This window comes from Pan troglodytes, chromosome X (assembly GCF_028858775.2).
Source record: "Pan troglodytes isolate AG18354 chromosome X, NHGRI_mPanTro3-v2.0_pri, whole genome shotgun sequence".
Classification (NCBI taxonomy): Eukaryota; Metazoa; Chordata; class Mammalia; order Primates; family Hominidae; genus Pan; species Pan troglodytes.
The window spans coordinates 121492670-121513944 of record NC_072421.2 but is presented as its reverse complement, the minus strand read 5'-3'; the positions used below and the strand labels follow the sequence as shown (position 1 = coordinate 121513944).

General features: G+C 39.4%; 1 protein-coding gene across 21 annotated transcripts in view; it reads right to left on the bottom strand.

Moving 5' to 3' along the window:
- Positions 1 to 21275, bottom strand: part of STAG2 (STAG2 cohesin complex component) — a 141799-nt gene that overhangs the window by 90340 nt on the left and 30184 nt on the right. The window contains exon 1 of one of the 21 annotated variants that reach the window (XM_063804019.1): positions 8285 to 8565. The exons of the other annotated variants lie outside the window; for them this stretch is intronic. The gene's annotated coding sequence lies outside the window, so the exon portion shown is untranslated. Of the gene's footprint in view, positions 1 to 8284; positions 8566 to 21275 lie in introns of those variants that run through there. 21 annotated transcript variants of the gene reach the window in all.

The window sequence follows — 21275 nt, the reverse complement described above, 5'->3', positions numbered from 1 at the left end:
AAAACCACATGATCATCTCAGTTGATGCAGGAAAAGCATTTGACAAGATTCAACACCCTTTCACTATAAAAAACACTCAAGTTAAAACTAGAAAAAAATCACCTGCTATGGTTTGAATATTTGTCCCCTCAAAAACTCGTGGAAATTTAACCCCCAATGTGGCAGTACTGAGAAGTGGGGCCTTTAATAGGAGATTGGGTAAGGAGGGCTCTGCCATCATGAATAGGTTAATCCATTCATGGATTACTGGATTAATGATTTAATAGTTATGAGAGTGGGACAGGTGGCTTTAGAAGAGAAAGAGACCTGAGCAAGCACCCTCAGTCCCATTGCCACGTGATGCCTTGCAACACCTAGGAACTGTGCAGAGTTCCCACTAGCAAGAAGACTCTCATCAGATGTGGACCCTCAAAACTTGGACTTCTCAGCCTCCTTAACTGTAAGAAATAAATTCTTTTTCTTTATAAAGTACCTAATTTCAGATATTCTGTTGTAAGGAACAGAAAATGGACTAAGACGCTACCTCTACATAGTAAAAGTCAAAAACTCATAGCTAATATTATACTCAAGGGTAAAAGACTGAAAGTTTTTACTCTAACATACAGAACAAGGCAAGGATGCCCACTCCCACTACGTGTCTATTCAACATAGTATTGGAAGGCCTAGCCAAAGCGATTAGACAGGAAAAATAACAAATAAAAGGCATCCAAGTTAGAAAGAAAGAAGTAAAATTATCTCTGTTCCCAGATGACACAATCTTATATGTAGAAAATCCCAAAGTTTACACACACATAAAAACTCTTAGAACTAATAACCACAAATTCAATAAAGTCGCAGGATATTAAATCAACACACAAAATTCTTGTATATACTAACAATCCGAAAAGGAAATTAAGAAAACAATTCCATTTACAACAGCATCAAAAACTGTAAAATACTAAACCTAACCAAGCAGGTAGAAGACTTGTACACTGAAAACTACAAAATACTGCTGAAATGAAAGATGACACAAATAGAAAGGCATCCTGTGTTCATGAATTCGAAGACTTAATATTATCATGAAGTCCATACTACCCAAAGAAATCTACAGATTCAACACAATCCCTATCAAAATTCCAATAGCACTTTTTGCAAAAATGAAAAAAATTAAGCTGAAAATTCATATAGAATCTCAAGGGATCCCAAAAAGCCCAAACAATTTTAGGAAGAAAAGAACAAAGTTGGAGGACTCACACTTCCTAATTTCAAAGCATTTTAGAGAAAGTCCTCAATATCACCAACAGGTTCTTAGAAACTCCAATGTTAAGCAAAATGACGTATAATGAATGAAACCAATTTTTTTCCTCATCAACATTATAACAAAACAACACTGAACAAATTGATATTGTTCAAAGATCTGCTGTACACCGCTTTGCTTAAAGCCCAAGTTTCCAAGAACCTAAGAACGGCACTAAGTGAGAACTTACTGTACAAAGCTACAGTAATCAAAACTGTGAGGTACTGGCATAAAGACAAATAGACCAATGGAATAGAACAGATATGGATAAACAAAATGTAGTAGATACATAAAATGAGTTACACACCTTTTAAAAGGAAGGAACATCTGTACTACATTACAACACGGATGGACCCTAAGGGCATTATGCTAACTGAAATAAGCTAGTCACGAAAAAGACAAATACCTTATGATTCAACTTATGAGGTATCTGAAGTAGTCAAATTCATAGAAACAGGAAGTAGAATAATGGTTACCAGGGACTAGGAGAAGAGAAAAACGGGAGTTGTTGTTTAATAGGTATAGAGTTTCAGGCTTTCAAGATGAAAAATTTCTGTAGATCTGTTTCACAGCAGTTGGATATATTTAACGTTACTCAATTATACACTTAAAAAATGGTTAAATGGTAAATGTTGTTGTTTACCACAATAAAAAATTAAATTTGAAACCTCTTTTATCAAGCAAGCTTCTCTCATATGGTATAAACTCACAGGATTTTACTTAAATCATCGATTATTTAAGAACACCTTTCTACTAAACAAGCATACCACATACCATATAACTACTGATCTATTGAGATGTCATTTTGTAAATTAAGACACTAATCATTGATATCTACACTCAGAATATTTTGAGACTTTTTGTCTCCCGTTTAATAAGGTAAAATGCACCAAAGCTTATGTTAAATTTACAGCAAAGTATCAAAAGAAATAATCTAACTTTTCCAAAAAAACATGGAAACACTTGAACAACCAGAGCTAACCTTACATTTAAGTTGCTCACCATAAAGTATGAAAACTGTCATTGAAACCTATTTAACAAATGTTAAACATTTATTTCCCTTGTTCAAAATATGACAGTACAAGTCAAGTCCCATAGTTACCCACAAGAGCACACAACTTAAAGCCAGGGTAAAAAGCAGCAACAATCTTCCAGCAGCAATGCAAACTAACTGCATCCAACGGTTAGCATACTAAATGGCCTCATGTGATGATACTAAGATTTAGGAATTACCCTAAAATGCAACACTTGATTCCATTAAACTCGAGAGGAAGCATACAGCATGAAAAAGATCCAGTAAGAAGAGATATCTATCTATCTATCTATCTATCTATCTATCTACCTACCTACCTACCTGGTTAGATTACTGGTACTAGATATCATTAGGGGACTCTCACATTTTGCCCTGTAACCAAGCAAATTTCATATACTTTAGCATGCCATCCAAACAGACCAACTCAATCTGAGCTCTAAGATGACTGAAGTTTTTAAACCTTCCCTAGAACTATGACCAAAAGACTGCCTTATTTCTAAACAACAACAAATACATTAAAGCATCCTGCAAAATCAATATCCCCAAAAGAACTATCGAGATGCTAAGAAAGGAGGCGAAATAATGACTCAACATATATTTAATATTAAGAGCAATATATTATTAAAAACAAATATATATTAGAGCTAACGTTTTTGTTTTGGATAGACTTGAAAGTACACTCTACTACAGAGAACTTGAAACTATCTTAGATTCATAGTTATTGCAACTTTGCTGTTATGACACAGTTTGTTGTAACAATGGTTTATTTGTTAAGTCATTAGTCAGGAAAGAAACTTCTCAATTAGAAAACTCTTTCAAAAAAAAATGTGTTATAATTATCCTCCTGGCAAAAAGTTATCTGCCAAATAACGTAGCAACACTGAGAACAACATGATTGAGAAGACTATTCATATGCAAGGATCTCCATCTTATTCTATGATTATTATTTTGGCAAAAATACTCAAAATGATCTTTTCATCATGAAACACAATCTCCCTCTCCCTCTGTCTCCCTCCACCCACCATAAATGACTGTGCTTAGCTATCCTGATTAATAAATTAATTGCAACTAGCAGCTGGGCATGGTGGCTCATGCCCCTAATCCAGCACTTTAGGAGACTGAGGCAGGAGGATTACTTGAGCCCAAGCGTTTGAAACTAGCCTGGGCAACACAGCGAGACTGTCTCTAAAAAATTACTAATAGGGCTGGGCACGGTGGCTCACGCCTGTAATCCCAGCACTTTGGGAGGCTGAGGCAGGCGGATCACCTGAGGTCGCGAGTTTGAGATCAGCCTGACCAACATGGTGAAACCCTGTCTCTACTAAAATACAAAAATTAGCCAGGCGTGGTGGCGCATGCCTGTAATCCCAGCAACTCAGGAGGCTGAGGCAGGAGAATCCCTTGAACCTGGGAAGCGGAGGTTGCAGTGAGCCGAGATCACACCATTGCACTCTAGCCTGGGCAACAAGAGTGAAACTCCATCTCAAAAAAAAAAAAAAGAAAGAAAATTAATAATAATAATAAATTGCAACTAGGAAAGGGAAAAACTTTTCTCCTCCAACTTCTACATATAATCTATTCTGAAGATGTTTGCCAAATATGCCATTATCATGTCATTTTACTTGAATGTTTTACTTCATTATGTCCCCTTTCACAGGTTAGTCCTATGTCACCTACTTTGGCTAACCATAATTTACAAAGTATTCAACTGCATTTCACCTGTCTGTTTTTCTGCCCAAAGTCATAAAGCAACAAGCAGTTTTTCCAGTGTTACATACTTGAACTTAGTTACTAGTGAACCTACTATCTTATGTTGATCATAACTCATAGATCACAAAATAATGTGGAAGTCAGTGTAGCAGATTCAACTCTCACAACATAAAAAACAGCATTAACACAACTCTGAAAGTCTTCTGTTAGGTCTGCTACTTAATATTTAAGTTTACATCAAATTATGTAATATAATGTAAAATGTGATGCCTTTCACAAAGTAAGAACATGTATATGAATGGATGTATTTGTTTGCACAAAAAAATACTGAGAGGATTAACAAGAAACACTTTTTCCAAGTTGTAAGGAGGAAGGGATGATAAAAGAAATATACGAGGCAGGAATCTGTGGAAGACTTCTATATATACCTTTGCATATAATTTTAACTTTTGACTAAGGAAAATGTCATACTCATTCAAATGAAACTGAATTTTGTTAGGTTATGTCACTGTCATAGAAACAGAAATTTCTGAAATTAAAGACAAATTGGAAAAATAAACCTAATCATGTACATCAAATCAATAACACAGACATACAGAGAAAGTATTCATATAAAGTGAGGTCAGAACACAACACTTTGCTTATCCTTAGTGGGAAGAATTTTAAGGACAAAAAGAAGAAAATTTAAAGCAGGATGGGATGGCTCACACTTGTAATCCCAGCACTTTGGGAGGCCAAGGTAGGGGGGATCGCTTGAGGCCGGGGGTTTGAGACCAGCCTGGTCAACACAGTGAGACCTGTTCTCTACAAAAAAGGAGAGGGAGGGAGAGGGAGGAAAGCGGGGAAGGGAGAGGGGGAAAGGGTGGAGGGGGAGGGAAGAAAGAGAGAGAGAGAGAGAGAGAGAGAGAGATCGCTTGAGCCCAGGAGTACGAGGCTGCAGTGAGCTGTGATTAGGTCACTGCACTGCAGCCTAGGTGACAGAGCAAGACTATGTCTCTATTTTTAAAAAAAAGAAGGAAAGAAAATTAAACTTCATACAATACTTCTGTTGTCTGCTACACTAATTCTGTTTTTCTGAAGTTATTTTCTTTATACTATAGGAGAAGGCAAGCAATCTTGTTAATGACCCTAAGAATCAAGATATTAAGTATAAAAGAGATAATTAGCAAACAAACTTTTAAAACACATGTTAAACTGAATAGAAGAAAACACAAATTAAAACCACAACATGATATCACTACATCTGTAAGAACTGCCAAAATAAAAAAAATAGTGACAGCCCGGGCACGGTGGCTCACGCCTGTAATCCCAACACTTTGGGAGGCCGAGGTGGGCGGATCACAAGGTCAGGAGATCAAGACCATCCTGATGAACACAGTGAAACCCCGTCTCTACTAAAAATACAAAACAATTAGCCGGGCGTGGTGGTGGGCACCTGTAGTCCCAGCTACTCGGGAGGCTGAGGCAGGAGAATGGCGTGAACCCAGGAGGCAGAGCTTGCAGTGAGCTCAAATTGTGCCACTGCACTCCAGCCTGGGCGACAGAGCGAGACTCCCTCTCAAAAAAAAAAAAAAAAAAAAAAAAATAGTGACAACACCAAATGATAGCAAAGATGCAGAGAAACTGATTCTTATACACTGCTGGTGGAAATGTAAACTACAGCCACTCTGGCAAAGAGCTTAGACGTTTCTTTAAAAACCATACATGCACTTACCATAACCACCAGTAACCTTACACCTGAGCATTTATCCCAGAGAAATGAAAACCTATGTCTACGTAAAAACACGTACATAAACATCCATAGGACCTTTGTTTGTAATAGCCAAAACATGAAAGCAACTCTGCTATGGGTTTAATTGTGTCTCCCAAACATTCATATGTTGAAGTCCTATCCCCCAGTACCTCAGAATATGACCTTATTTGGAGTCAGGATCTTTACTGAAGTTATCAAGTTAAAACGAAGTCCTTAGGGAGGAATGCAATATGAGTGGTACTCTAATAAAAAAAAGGACAATTTGCAAAGAGACATACACACAAGGAGAACACCATGTGAAAATGAAGGCAGAGATGGGAGGTAATGCTTCTACCAGCCAAAGGACACCAAAGATTGCCAGCAAACCACCAGAAGCTAAGAGAGGGGGACAGAATAGATTCTCTCAGAAGGAACTAACCCTGCCAACTCCTTGATCTTGGACTTCTTGCCTCCAGAACAATAAATTTCTGTTGTTTAAGCCACCCAGTTTGTGCTACTTTGTTAGGCAGCCCTAAAAAACTAATACAAACCCAAAAATCCCTCAATGAGTACATGGTTAAACAAACTGTGGTACATCTGTACCGCAGACTACATCTCAGTAATAGAAAGAAATGAATTACTGAAATATAACAACTTGGATGGATCCCAAGGAAACTATGCTAAATGCAAAAACAAAACAAAACAAAAACTCAATAGTTATATACAGTATGATTTCCATTTATATGACTCCATGAAAATGTCAAAATTATGAGTAACAGGTTAGTGGTTGACACAGATTAGAAACCAAATAGAGGAAGGAGAGAAGGGGTGGGGGAGTGAGTGTAACTAAATGAGTAGTGTGAGGGATATCTGTGATGATGGGACAGTTCTGTGTCTTGATGGTGATGGTGGTGGTAGTGCTTACACCTATCCACACATGATAAAAAAGCATAGAATTATACACATAAAACATGCAAACATAGTTATCTAAATGAGTCCATGTATAACTAGCAAGATCTGAATAAATCCAGTTAGCCCTCCATATCCATGGGTTCCCCATGCTCAGATTCAACCAACCACAGATAGAAAATATTCAGGGAAAAAACACAATGAAAAATAACAACAATAAAAAAAATACAAATAAAATCAATACAATATAACTATTTACACAGCATTTATATTATATTAGGTGTTATAAGTAATCGAAAGATGATTTAAAGTATACAGGAAGATGTGTGTAGGTTATGTGAAAACACTATGCCATTTTATCTAATAAACTTAAGCATCCATGGATTTTGGTATCATCGAGGGTTCTGGAACCAATCCCCCACAGATACCAAGGGACACCTGTATATGGACTGTATCAATGTCAATTTCCCGGTCTTGACATTGTACTGTAATTATGAAAAATGTTACCATTGGGGGAAACTGAGTGAAGGACACACGGGACTTTGCTCCTAATTCTGCAACATACCATAAATTATTATACCAAGATAAAACTTTAAGAATAAAGTCAAAAGGTAGATAAAAGAGAAAAAAAAGTAAAAAGCAAAGAACCTTAACATTTTTAATAGAATGCACGAAAGCAAAACAAGGACTCAAAACAGACATTTGTACACCCATGTTCATAACAGCATTACTCACAATTGCCAAAAGGTAGAAGCAACTCAAGTATCTATCAATGAATGAATGGATGAACAAAATATGGTACATATACACAATGGAAAATTATTCAGCCTTAAAAGGGAAGGAAATTATGACAGAAGCTACAACATGGATGAACCTAGAAGACAGTGCTAAGTGAAATAAGCCAGTCACAAAAGGATAAATAGTCTACAATTCCACTAAATAGGAATATATATGTGAGGTACCTAGGAGTCAAATTCAAAGAGAAAGTAGAATGGTGGTTGGTTATCTTGGGCTAGGGAAAATGGAAAATTAGTGCTAAATGGGTATAGAGTTTCAGCTGGGAAAGGATCTGGAGAGCAGTACACCATGTCCCTGAACTTTTTATCTTCTCTGGACTATGAGTGGGGTTAGGAGGGATTAGGATTGGTGGATTAACAGAATTGAGGAGACAGCAGGATGCTGATAGTCCTGCCCAGGGCTGCACCTTGCCCATGAGGAAGACTCTAGGTCAAATGCCAATAAATATGAACCTCTAGAAAGTTTTCAAAAAAGAAAAAGTTCCAGAGATGGATGGTGGTGACGGCTGCACAACAAATGTGAAAGCACTTAATGCTACTGAACTGCACACTTAAAAATGGTTCAAATGTATATGTTATCTGTATTTTACCATAAAAAAGTTAAAGCAAAAAATGTTTCATCAGGAGTATCAATATAAACTGATTTTTAAAATACATCAAAAACAAATACACATGACTATAGTGTATTAAAATATATTAAACCAATAAAAATCTATAATAAACCTCAAAAAAAGATAAAAGAACAAATCTATGTTATTATAGTTACTAAATTAACACCTTAATTTGAAAATTAGTAACTAAAGGAAAAAATTAAGTATTTACCCTACCTTTTCATTAAGAATTATATTTCAGGCTGGGCACAGTGGCTCACGCCTGTAATCCCAGCACTTTGGGAGGCCGAGGAGGGTGGATCACCTGAGGTCAGGAGTTCAAGACCAGCCTGGCCAACATGGTGAAACCCCATTTCTACTAAAAATACAAAAAAAATTGCCGGGCGTGGTGGCAGGCGCCTGTAATCCCAGCTACTCAGGAGGCTGAGGCAGGAGAATCGCTTGAACCCGGAAGGTGGAGGTTGCAGTGAGCTGAGATCACGCCATTGCACTCCAGCCTGAGTGACAAGAACAAAACTCAGTCTCAAAAAATATATTAAAAAAAGAATTATATTTCAGGTAACAAGCAATCTCGGTTGATGAAAGAAAACTAAAGAAGCCAGTGAATACAGGAGGGATTTTGGAAATTATTCCCTAACTAACAATGAAATCAGTGACGCAAACAAGATTAGCAACTGTAATTAAAAATATCAGGTGTGGGCTGGACTCGGTGGCTCACGCCTGTAATCCCAGCACTTTGGGAGGCTGAGTTGAGTGGATCACTTGAGGTCAGGAGTTTGAGACCACCCTGGTCAACATGGTGAAACCCTGTCTCTACTAAAAATACAAAAATTAGCCAGGCGTGGTGGCACATCCCTGTAATCCCAGCTACTCGGGAGGCTGAGGCAGGAGAATTGCATGAACCCAGGAGGTAGAAGTTGCAGTGAGCCGAGATCACCACTGCACACCAGCCTGGGTGACAGAACAAGACTCCACCTCAAAAAAACAAACAAACAAAAAATCAGGTGTGGCCGGGTGCAGCGGCTCACACCTGTAATCCCAACACTTTGGGAGGCCTAGGCGGGTGGATCACCTGAGGTCAGGAGTTCAAGACCAGCCTGGCCAACAAGGTGAAACCCCGTCTCTACTAAAAATACAAAAAAAAAAAAAAAAAAGAAAGAAAGAAAAATTGCCAAGCGTGGTGGCAGGCACCTCTAATCCCAGCTACTCAGGAGGCTGAAGCAGGAGAATCGCTTGAACCTGGGAGGCAGAGGTTGTAGTGAGCCAAGATCGCACCATTGCATTCCAGCCTGGGTAACAAGAGTGAAACTTCGTCTCAAAAAAAATCAGGTGTATGGCTGACGCAGAACTGGCCATCTTTTAGCTCCCAAGTAAAACTACACAGGTAATTTTCTACTCATAAGGTGAAAACCTAGCAGTACTATAAGAAAATTGGACAGTCATCACCCTAAGCCAGGAATTAACTTTATCATCACTAACGTATCTACAGGAAAGATACAACAAATATACAAAATCACCTAGGATATATTCAAACCTATAACTCCCGAGTGCAAGCAATGCTCCCGCCTTGGCCTCCCAAAGAGTTGGGATTATATGAAGACTGTGGTGTATCTACTATTGTAAGATTTTACTTATATGAAATTCTAAATTACAAAAAATGCAAACTAATCTACCTTGACAGAAAGGAGGCAAGAAGAAACTTGAGGGTAATGGAGATGGGGTTTTTATGTTGTTGTTGTCTTGAGACAGGGTCTCCCTCTGTCGCCCAGACTACAGTGCAGTGGCATGATCACAGTTCACTACAACCTCAAATTCCTGGGCTCAAGCCATCCTCCCTCCTCAGTAACTGCATCCCACCATGCTCAGCTAATATTTTTGTGTTTTTGTGTGTTTATTTTGTAGAGACAGGGTCTTGCTTTGCTGCCTAGGCCTGACTCAAACTCCTAGCCTCAAGCGATACTCCTGCCTCAGCTTCCCAAAGTGCTGAGATTTCAGGTGTGAGCCACCCAGCCATGATGTTATCTTGATTGTTGTGGATGGTTGCAAGGGAGTATATATCATGGGTGATGTCTATTGTATGTAAATTATACCTCAATATATAGTCATGTGCTGCTTAACAATGGGGTAAGTTCTGAGAAATGCATCACTGGGCAATTCGTCGTTGTGCAAATATCATAGAGTGTACTTACACAAGCCTGGATGGTATAGCCTAGGCTTACTACACACTAGGTTACATGGCATAGCTTACTGCTCCTAGGCTACAAACCTATACAGTATGTTACTGTACTAAATACTGTAGGCAACTAACACAATGGTAAGTATTTGTGTATATAAACATATATAAACCTAAAAAAGGGTACAGTAAAAATACCATATAAAAGATAAAAAATGGTATAAAAGCTCCATGAATGGAGCTTGCAGGACTGAAAGTTGCTCTGAGTGAGTCAGTGAGTGAGTGGTGAGTGAACGTGAAGGTCTAGAACATTACTAGACACTACTGTACACTTTATAAACACTGTACATTTAGGAGACACTGAATGTATTTTTTTAAATATTTTGGCCGGGTGCAGTGGCTCACGCCTGTAATCTCAGCACTTTGGGAGGCCGAGGCGGATGGATCAAGAGGTCAGGAGATCAAGACCATCCTGGCTAACACGGTGAAACCTCATCTCTACTAAAAATAGAAAAAATTAGCCAGGCGTGGTGGCACGCGCCTGTAGTCCCAGCTACTCGGGAGGCTGAGGCAGGAGAATCACTTGAACCCAGAAGGCCGAGGTTGCAGTGAGCCAAGACTGCGCCACTGCACTCCAGCCTGGGTGACAAAGCAAGACTCCGTCTCTAAAGAAAAAAAAATTTTTTTTCTTCTTCAATAATAAATTAAACTTCATTTACTGTAACTTTTTTGTTTTATAAACTTTTACACTGACTCCTAATTATAACACTTAGCTTAAAACACATATTGCACAGCTGTAGAAAAATTTCTTTATATTCTTATTCTGTAAGTTTTCTATTTTTAAAATTTTTATTTGTTTTGTTTTCAAACTTTTTCGTTAAACGCTAAGACACAAATATACATTAGCCTAGGCCTACATAGGGTCAGGATCATCAATATAACTGTCTTACACTTCTACATCTTGTCCTACTGGAAGGTCTTCAGGGACAATAACATGTGTAGCTGTCATCTGTCATAACAGTGCCTTTTTCTGGAATACCCACTGAAGGACCTAAGACTGTTTTACAGTTAACTTTTTCTTTTTTTCCCTTGAGACAGGGTCTCGTCTCACTCTCTCATCCAGGGTGGAATGCAGTGGTGTGATCACTGCTCACTGCAACCTTGAACTCCCTGGCTCAAGCGATCCTCTTGCCTCAGCCTCTCAAGTAGCTGAGACTACAGGCATGCACCACCATGTCTGGCTAATTTTTTTGGGTATTTTTCTTGTAAAGATGGCATCTCACTATGTTGCCCAGGATGATCTCAAGCTCCTGGGCTCAACTGATCCTCCCGTCTCAGCCTCCCAAAGTGTTGGGATTACAGGCATCAGCCACCATGCCTGGCCACAATTTGTTATAAGTAATAGTACATTCTAAAATAATGATAAATAGTAAATATGTAAACAAGTAACACAGTTATTACCAAGTATTATGTACTATACATAACTGTATGTGCTATACTTTTATACAACTGGCAGGGCAGGTTAATGTACACCAGCATCCCCACAAACACATGAGAAATGCACTGCACTAAGATGTTATAAAGGCTACGACATGACTAGGTGAAAGGAATTTTTAGCTCCATTATAATATTATAGGACGATCATGCTGTACGTGGTCCATCGTTGACGGAAACGTCATTATTCAGCACATGACTGTAGTTTATATAAAAGGAGGGTGAGCTGTGCTAGGTTATTAGAGTTGAGGCTTAAGAGACCAGATTCACATGGAAGGATCACTTGAGACCAGGAGTTCAAGACCAGCCTGGGCAACATAGCGAGACCCTGTCGCTACAAAAAATTAAAAAAAAAAAAAAACTATGGCCGGGCAGGGTGGCTCACAGCTGTAATCCCAACACTTCAGGAGGCCAAGTGGGTGGATCACTTGAGCCCAAGAATTCAAGACCAGTCTGAGCAACATGCAGAAACCCCGGCTACACAAAATATATAAAAATTAGATGGGCATGGTGACACACATCTCTAGTCCCAGCTACTCAGGAGGCTGAGGCAGGAGGATCACTTTGGCCCAGGAGGCGGAGGTTGTTGCAGTGAGCCAAGATAGCACCACTGCACTCCACCCTGAGCGACAGAGGCAAGACTGTCTCAAACAAACAAACAAAAAAATTAGGCATACATGGGGACACACACCCGTAGTCCCAGCTACTTGGGTGGCTGAGGCCAGAGAATCACTTGAACCCACAAGTTGGGAGATTGCCGTGAGCTATGATTATGCCACTGCACTCTAGCCTGGGTGACAGAGGGAGATCCTGTCTGAGAGAGACAGGGAGAGAAGGGGGAGGGAGGAGGGTAGGAGGAGGGAGAGAGAAACCAGATTCAATGCATGTATGGTTTGGATAAACCAGATATGATACATGTTTATGAATACTTGGAGAAATGTGAATGTGGACTGGGCATTAAAATTAAATGTTACTGACATGAAATGGTGGAGCTAAATAAAAAAGGAAGAAAAGGAGGGAAGAAAAAGACAAGACAGACACAAAAGCACATGTATAGAATAATGTCTCTCTGCTTCCTCTACTCTGAAGGGGTGTTTCTTTTTTAATGGCACATATATATGTGTATAGAAAAATGTCTGAAAAATAAAAACAGGATGGTTTTATTTTCTTTCTATTTTTTTAGAGACAGAGTCTCACTGTCACCCAGGCTGGAGAGCACTGTCACCTCGAACTCCTGGGCTCAAGTGATCCTCCTGCCTCAGCCTCCTGAATAGCTGGGACTACAGACATGCACCCAGGCACCACCATGCTTGGCTAATTTTTTTTTTTCATTTTCTGTAGAGATGGGGTCTCGCTATGTTGCCCAGGCTGGTCTCGTGATACTCCCGGCCTTGGCCTCCCAAAGCACTTGGATTACAAGCATGAGCCACTATGTCCGGCCTGGTTTTGCTTTCTTATTTTTAGTTATCTGTAGATTTTTTCTACAATGTACATATACAACTTTTATAAGAATATTTAAGACTATATTTAAAAATCTATCCAAAGCACTTGAAAGAGACTCAGGTCACTAATTATTAGGGAAGTACAAATCAAATCACATTAAGATTTGACTTCATATCTATTACGAAGGCCATCAGTTAGTTAGTTAGATAGATAGATAGATAGATAGATAGATAGATAGATAGACAGACAGACAGACAGACAAAAAAATGTTGGTGAGAAAACTGAGAAACTGAAACTGTGGGGATGTAACTGTAGAAAACGATATAACTGTTCCTTAAAAAAAAAAAAACACATACACACACACGGCAGGGCGTGGTGGCTCACACCTGTAATCCCAGCACTTTGAGAGGCTAAGACGGGTGGATTACTTGAGGTTAGGAGTTCGAGACCAGCCTGGCCAACATGGCAAAATCCCATCTCTACTTAAAAAAAAAAAAAAAAATTAGCTGGGCATGGTGGCGAGCACCTGTAATCCCAGCTACCCAGGAGGCTGAGGCAGGAGAATCTCGAAACTGGGAAGCAGAGGTTGCAGTGAACGGAGATCATGCCACCACACTCCAGCCTGGGTGACAGAGTGAGACTCCATCGCAAAAAAAAAAAAAAAAAAAAAATTAAACACAGTATTACCATATGATCCAGTAATTGCACTTCTGGGCATATACCCCAAAGAATTCAAAGCAAGCACTCAAAAAGACATTTATGTACCCATGTTCATAGCGACATTATTCACAACAGTCAATGTGGAAGCAACCCGAGGAGCCATCAACAGATGAATGGACAAACAAAATGTGGTATATACATACAATAGATTATAAACTCTGACATATTAAACAACAAGGGACCAGGCGCAGTGGCTCACGCCTGTGATCCCAGCACTTTGGGAGGCCGAGGTGGGCGGATCACCTGAGATTAGGAGTTAGAGACCAGCCTGGCCAACATGGTGAAACCTTGTCTCTACTAAAAATACAAAATTTAGCCAGGCAGGGTGACGGGTGCCTATAATCCCAGCTACCTGGGAGGCCGAGGCGAGAGAATCGCTTGAACCTGGGAGGCGGAGGAGGTTGCAGTGAGCCGAGATCGTGCCAATGCACTCCCGCCTAGGTGACACAATGAGACTCTGTCTCAAAAAAACAAAAACCAACCAACCAACCAAGGATAAACCTTGAAGACAATGGGCTAAGTGAAATAAAAGCCAGTCACAAAACGACAAATATTCTATTATTCTACAAATACGGGATGAAGTGCCTAAAGGTGTCAGATTCAAAGAGACAAAGTAGAATGGTGGTTTGCCAGGTGCTGGGTGTAGTGGAGGAACTGGGGAGTCATTGTTTATGGGTCCAGAGTTTCAGTTTGGGAAAATTTTTTAAGTTGCTAGAAATAGATGGTAGTGATAGTTGCAAAACAATGTGAATGTACTTAATGCCACTAAACTGTGCACTTCAAAAGTTAAAATAGAAAATTTTGTTATATATATGCTACCACAATTTTTAGAAATCTGTCTCATCAAAATTCTACTAAAATTTTTTTCAAAATCAGCAAGCTGATTCTTAGGTGAAAAGGCAAAGGAGTTAGAATAACCAAAACCATTTTGAAAAAGAACAAAGTTGGAAGACTCACACTACTTGATGTCAAGGCTTTCTATAAAGCTACGGTAAGACAGTGCGAATGGTGATCAAGACAGTTCAATGAAATAGAATAGAAAGTCCTGAAATAGACCTACACACATATGGTCATTTGATTTTTGACAAAGGTGCCAAGGCAATTCAATGAAGACAGATAGTCTTTTCAACAAATGGTGCTGGAATGACTGGATATCCATATGTCAAAAAAAGTTAATTCTTTCCATACCTTGTACCATATGCAAAAATTTAACTCAAAATGGATGCTAGACTCAAATGTAAAAACCTAAAACTATCAAAACTTCTAGGCAGCTTTATTTGTAGTCACCAAAAGCAGAAATAACCCAAATGTCCTTCAACTGGTGGTAAATGGATAAGCAAATTATGTTATACTCATACAATGGAATACTACTCAGTAATAAAAAGGAACAAATTTCTGCTAACACAACACCCCCGATGAATCTCAAATGCATTATGCTAAGTGAAAGAAGCCAGACTCAACTGGCTACTTACTATATGACTCCATGTATATGACACTCTGGAAAGAGCAAAAAAAACATATAAATGAGAAAGAAATCAGTGGTTGCCAGGGGCTATGGTTGGGGAGGAAAGAAGGACTACCAAGGAATATTGGAGGGATGTGGAAATAGAGGTACTGGAACTGATCTATATCTTAATTGTAGTGATGGTTAGACAACTGTATACATTTGTCAAAACTCCCAGAACTATCCGCTAAAAAGTGTAAATTAGACTGTATATAAATATCTTAATTTTTTAATTTATGTCCATCAGTGTTCGCCTGCCCATACTCAAATGCTTTCTTCTGATGTTATTTCATCAACATCTACATTGGAACCTCAAAGCTATCTGTTTCAGCTATCTGATTAATATTTAATATTTAATTCTATGTTGCTGTGATTGTTTTAACCAATTAACACATAAGTAGTCCCTCATACTGACTGAAACATGATTGAAGGCATTGGCCAAAGGCGATATGCATTTGTAATTTTAACAGATATCAAAATTGCCCTCCATGTTCGGGGGTTATATCGAATTATACTTCCACCGGCAATGTATGTACGCATCTGTCAGTTTCTATACAGTCACCAACAGTGCTGTCAAGACTTTATAGAGATTTTTGGCAATCTGCTAAGTGAATAGTGGTATTCAGGATACAGGTGAACCTCCCTATACAAAATTCTACTTCACAATCTCAGGAACCAAGCATACATTTTCAATAAATCCCTTGTTACTCAAAACATCAACCAAACAGATTTAGATAATGCAGTATTAATCACTATCTGAACTCTTGCTAAGGAAATCAGGAACCAAACAGGTCTAAGAAGGGATATCTGTCATTTTAATAAGCACTTCTCTATTTTTCTTATTTAAGCGCCATTCATATTATCTTTTTCATAAATGCTGCTTGCATTTTCTTAAGAAGCTAATGATTTTTTTTTTTTTTTTTTTTTTTCTGATACAGAGTCTTGCTTTGTCACCCAGGCTGGAGTGCAGCGGTGCAATCTCGACTCACTGCTGCAAGCTCTGCCTCCCGGGTTCACGCCATTCTCCTGCCTCAGCCTCCCGAGTAGCTGGGACTACAGGTGCCTGCCACCACGCCCAGCTAATTTTTTGTATTTTTAGTAGAGGCGGGGTTTCACCATGTTAGCCAGGATGGTCTCGATCTCCTCACCTCGTGATCCACCCGCCTCGGCCTCCCAAAGTGCTGAGATTACAGGCGTGAGCCACCACTAATGATCTTTTTCTTACTGACTCCAAAGAGCTCTTTATATGTTAGGATAAATAGCCTTTCAGGCTTCTTAAGTCAAAAGTTCTCTCCACTGCTTCCACAGAGATGATTTCCTGCTAAAACGGATTCTTTGTGCAAAAGCCCTACCATATCTCCCTAGTCGTGACTAAACCTTTTCCATAAAGGCTTTATCTTGTAGCCTGCTCATCTCTTTACCTGCTCCCATTGTCACATACAAAGGATATTATTGTATTTTACAGTCAAGCTTTCTAAGATCTACCATCTCTGGGCCAGCTCACTATTCTCCACACTTCTTTGATGCACGACCTACCGGCCCCTCTACACATTTTTTGTAATCGGCACATTTTATGTCTCCAAGTGTGCTAAAAATAGGAGTTTGCAGAGGTTTTTTGTTTACGTTGTTGTTTCTGTATTATACGAGAGGGAAAAAAATGCTTTTATACTACCATGGTAATACCAGAAGTGTTACCAAAATACTTATGCAAGTAATAGCATAACATGGTTTCTACAGCAAATCAACTTCCCCTAAATACTAATCAACGCTGAATTTGTTTTTAAGTTAAAAGCTTTTCCCAAGGTCACACAGCTAAGAGGCAAAAATCTAGGCTTGAACTCATCTTCTACATATTTGTCTCATAAATATATAGTTGTCTTACTAGGATAATCCACATAATAGCTCTTCAGAACAAAAATAAGACTACACTCTTAAAGTATTGTGAATCACTCAATTTCAAACATAAGAGGTCTTAATTTTCTTCCTTTGTACTTAAGGAACTATCTAAAACTATCACATAGAAACCCCTGAAATATCTTACTCTTCATTCAATACATGCAATAAAAATAATAGTTTCCTTACAATTGTGTACACAAAACGATCTTTAGCAAAATCTTGAGCAGCAGAAAATCCCCAACAGCTGCACTTTACCATCAATCTTATTATAAAGCAATAGGCATTTGCTTTGGGTTAGATATGGTTTGTTTGTCCCCACCAAAACTCATGTTGAAATTTGATCCCCAACGTGGCTGTGTTGGGAGGTAAAGCCTATTGAGAGGTGTTTGGGTCATGGTGGCAGATTCCTCATGAATGACTTGTTGCCAATCTTTTGGTAATGAGTGAGGTTCTGAGTTCTCACTCTGGTGAGACTGGATTAGTTCTCCTGGAAATGGATTCATTCCCAAGAGAGTGGGGCTGTTGCTATAAAGCCAAGCTATCCCTCGGGTTCTCTCTTTGAATGTGTCCACTTCCCCTTTGACCTTATCTACCATGTTTTGACCTAGCAAGTAACCATCACCAGAAGCCAAGTAGATATGGTGCAATGCTTCTCTTATTTTCCAGACTGTAGAACACTGAGCTAAAACCTCTTTTGTTTATAAATTACCCAGCCTCGGGTGTTCTGTTACAGCAAAACACAAATGGACTAAGACAGCATTTACTGCCTGTAATTATACTTCCTAAAGAGGAGCAGTAACTCCCCCATAATGCCTATAGGTGGTTGTTTAATAAATAAATTATGGAAAATTCCACCTATATGAGAGCAGTTCTCTTAAATTCCAATATGCATAAAAATCACATAAAATGTTCGTTTAAATGCATGGTCACAGGTCCGACATCCAAGGACTCATTCAGTAGATCTGTATACAGGTCTCAGGTATTTGTATTATTCACAAATCCCCTAATATAGGTGAATCCATACTCCACTTTAAGAAAAGCTATTCTAAGTCATGGAATCAGCAACCTGTTATATATAGGATTACCCAGTTTTAGAGAAACAGGAGGTATGAGTAGCTAGGGAAGAGAAGCAAACATTCTCCCTGCTTCCTGCCTTGGGCCACTTAATCATCTGAACATTATTCACTCAAATGCCAGGAACCCACAGCTCAATGATGCATTTCCCCAGAATGTCCTTAAGAAGCTTTCCAGAGAATAAGCCACCAGTGGCCACACTACTCTTCTTTCCACAAGAAAAAAAAATGTACCTTTCCTGAAAGGTATTGCTCAAATTTAAGGTAAGCGAGATTGAAAATCTCCAGGAAGTTCATTCCATATAGATTTCAACTCACCACTGGGATCTTCCCCGATTTTCTTTAAATGGAATTTTTTTTAAAATTGTTTTTTGTGTAGAGTCAAGGTCTCACCAAGTTGCCCAGGCTGGTCTTGAACTCCTGGACTCAGCCTCCTAAAGGGCTGGGATTACAGGTGTGAGTCACTGTGACCGGCTCCTCTGTTCATTTTCTATCTTCTACAGAAACACTAAGCCACCCAGTTTTTAGTCTAAATAACTCAAAAGTTTACCCAACTAGAAAAATGTATCGTTTAAGAAAAATACAAGGTATCATTTTTAGGCACTTATATTTAAATATAATCAATCCCAACAAGATCCTGCAAAAACCAAAGACCTGCTTTTTCTATTAATAAAATTGAACCTACAGCTTCAATCACAATGTTTGTCTCATTATTCCATGGAAAGTACTCATTCCCATCTCTGTTTCTCCAGCCTGTAACCATAACCACCCCCTTTGTACTCAATGCAGAATCATTCTTTAAGGACCAGTTAAAACCATAGGACGGGCACAGTAGCTCACGCCTGTAACCCCAGCACTTTCGGAGGCCAAGGCGGGCAGATCTCTTGAGCTCAGGAATTTCAGACCCGCCTGGGCAACATGGTGAGACCCCGTCTCTACAAAAAAATTCAAAAATTAGCTGGACATGGTGGTGTGCGCCTGTGGTCCCAGCTACTTGGGAGGTTGATGTTGGAGAATTGCTCAAGTCTGGGAGGTAGACGTTTCAGTGAGCCGAGATTGAGCCACTGCACTCCAGCCTGGGAGACAGAGGGAGACCCTGTCTCCAAGAAAAACACAGTATTTGTTCCATGAAACTCTCCCTACTACAGCCCTCAATGAATTGATCTCTTCGAGTGCAGTAAACTTAGACTCAAATGCACAAAGTAAAAAGGCTACGGAAATAAAAAAAAAAGTAAAATTTAAAAATTTTAAGAGATTTCAATTCAAATATTAAGTATATCTGTAGCAGCACTGTGGTAGGCCTGATGATAAAAATAATACACATTTTAAAATGTAAAAAAGGATTAAAATAAAGAGTTAATAATAAATAAAATTAAGGATTTTAATGCTGAATTCTTCAGAGGTGACATACACCAATGTCTGCAACTTACTTTGGAGTGCATGTTTAAAAACGCAGAGCACAAAAGCTAGATGGATGGTACCTGACAAAACAAATACAGTCATCCCTCAGTATCCATGGGGGATTGATTGGTTCCAGCACACCCCGAGGACACCAAAATCCATAGTTGCTCAAGTCCCTTATATAAAATGGCCCAATATTTGCATCTAACCTACGTACATCCTCCCATGTACTTTAAATCACTTCTAGATTACTTGTAATAGCAAATATAATGAAAGTGCTATGAAAATAGTTGTTGTGGCCAGGCGTCGTTGCTCACGCCTCTAATCCCAGCACTGTAATCCCGCTGAGACGGGTGGATCACCTGAGGTTGGGAGTTCGAGACCAGCCTGACCAACAGGGAAAAACCCCGTCTCTACTAAAAATACAAAATTAGCTGGGCGTGGTGGCGTGCACCTGTAATCCCAGCTACTCGGAAGGCTGAGGCAGGAGAATCGCTTGAACCCGGGAGGCGGAGGTTGCGGTGAGCCGAGATCGCGCCATTGCACTCCAGCCTGGGCAACAAGAGCAAAACTCTGTCTCAAAAAAAAAAAAGAAAAAAGAAAATAGTTGTTGGGCCGGGCATGGTGGCTCACGCCTGTAATCCCAGCACTTAGGGAGGCAGAGGCGGGCAGATCACCTGAGGTCAGGAGTTCAAGACCAGCCTTGCCAACATGGTGAAACACCATCTATACTAAAAATACAAAAATTAGCCAGGCATGGTGGCACATGCTTGTAGTCCCAGCTACTTGGGAGGCTGAGGCAGGAGAATCATTTGAACCTGGGAGGCGGAGGTTGCAGTGAGCTGAGATCATGCCATTGCACTCCAACCTGGGCAACAGAGTCAGACTCCGTCTCAAAAAAAAAAAAAAATTGTTATACCATATTACTTAGTGGAAAATGACAAGAAAAAATCTCTATATGTTCAGTGCAGATTAAAGCAGGTTTTTTCAAATACTGGCTGAATCCACAAATGGGTAACCATGGATATGAAGGGCTGACTGTAGAGCAAAAAGCTAAAAGTCAAATCTAGGTGATAGGTATATGAGTATTCACTATACAATTATGTACATTGGAGTTCTTCATAATAAAATGTTCAGGGAAAATGAATAAAACATACTCTCTCCCCCCAATGAATTTAAAGTATAGTGAAGGTGTCACATAAGTGATTACTATAGGGTACACTGAAAGCACACTGGCATGAATATGCTTAGGAAGCCTCAGGGCACCAGAAAGTAGCTCTTCTGGGAAAGGAAACCTCAGGTATGGTTTTCAAGTAACCTCAATCTAAATCTGGAAGGACATGTACTGTTATGCTGGCAAGTGGGTACAGGAATATTCTAGGCATTAGAAACAGCCCAAGCAAAGAAATATCTAGGCAAACAGCCTGGTGTCCCCAGGGAACTAAGAGCAGTTAGAGTTATGAGAGATGGAGGTCAGGTGGTTTGGAATGTCGTGATAAACTA